This window comes from Verticillium alfalfae, genomic scaffold, assembly GCF_000150825.1.
Source record: "Verticillium alfalfae VaMs.102 supercont1.1 genomic scaffold, whole genome shotgun sequence".
Taxonomy (NCBI): domain Eukaryota; kingdom Fungi; phylum Ascomycota; class Sordariomycetes; order Glomerellales; family Plectosphaerellaceae; genus Verticillium; species Verticillium alfalfae.
In genome coordinates, this window is record NW_003315038.1 from 4,443,848 (window position 1) to 4,445,164 (window position 1,317).

A 1,317-nucleotide genomic window follows, 5' to 3' on the forward strand; every position below is an offset into this window, starting at 1 on the left:
CGCCGCTACACATGGCGTGCCCATCCCGGCTCGTCGCCCGGCCGGCGGCGCGGCAGCGACAGCTCAAGCGAGGGGTTCAGGGACGTGCTCGGCGCGGACAAGTGGTACGTCGGCGGGCGGACGGCGGGCGGCGAGGAGAGGTTCTTCAAGATGGGCGTCGTGAGGCGGGTGAGGAGTAATGACGGGTTGAGTCTCGATCGGATGAGCTTATGATGTGCTTTGGCTTGCTTGAGCGTTCTTTGGTGGATGATGCGACTCTATGACTTTCTTTTTTCCAACACGACATGGGTTATCTGGGGGAAATGGGTTCGGACAATGGGGGGATTATTGGAACATTGATTACATACACGACAACCGTCGCTTGTTGTACATGGGGATTTGAAACGTGCACAGGGGTGGGAAACGGCGTTTGGGGTACTCCAAGGACAAGTGGGAGGGAATCACGACTTTTTGGCGCGCATGAGATGCACGCTCTGTCAAATTGCGACGTAGAGGAGACGGTGCCGGCCCGATGTGGTGGCCTGTCATGAAATCAAAAGCATATATCATGATCCCAGGTTTTTTGCCCGTTTTGCATTTCCTGCGTACCTATCTGACGGAGGCTCATCATCTGCCTATGAATAGTGTGTTTCTCTCTCTCTCTGTCTCCTCTTGCTGAGCCAGACCTCCTCACCACATGAACCGCTGCAGACGACCCTCGTCAAGGAATGGTGCCGTCCTCGGCCTTCCAGACGTACGGTTTGAGCAAGAAAATGACCATCGTCACAACGTTGATGGCGACAAACCACAGCGTCTCCACGACGACGCGCAGATCGACACGTCTTCCCCACGCAAAGAGCCAGTCGAGACCAAGCACGTGGTGGACGGGTTCCTCCCCGGCCACAGTGTGCTCGTGAGCCCGCCACGCCGGGACGAGCAGACGCCAGAAGACCCACGGCAGGATAAAGTACCGGGGCTCGACGAGGGGCGCCGTCATGAGCGACAGCGTCGTGGCTACGAGGAGCAGGATAACGGTTGACGACTGCGGGGCCTCATCGCCATCGGGACGCGCAGCCCGTTCATCCCTGATGACCCCCTTATCCGTGGGCTTCGAGGATGTGTCGTCGGGGTTTTGGGTGAGATCTGGGCGCCTCTTGTTTTCGAGGGACTGATGCGTGCGTACCAGACCCCAGAAGGGATGGCAAGTGTAAGGCGGTGTCTCGTCTACACCAAAGCCGTAGTCGGAGCAGTCCTGCGTCCGGGCCGCCCCTACGGCTGGGCTGCACGGCGCCAGTGCGGTCCAGGTGATTTTTTTATCTTTAATAGGTTCTCTAAAGT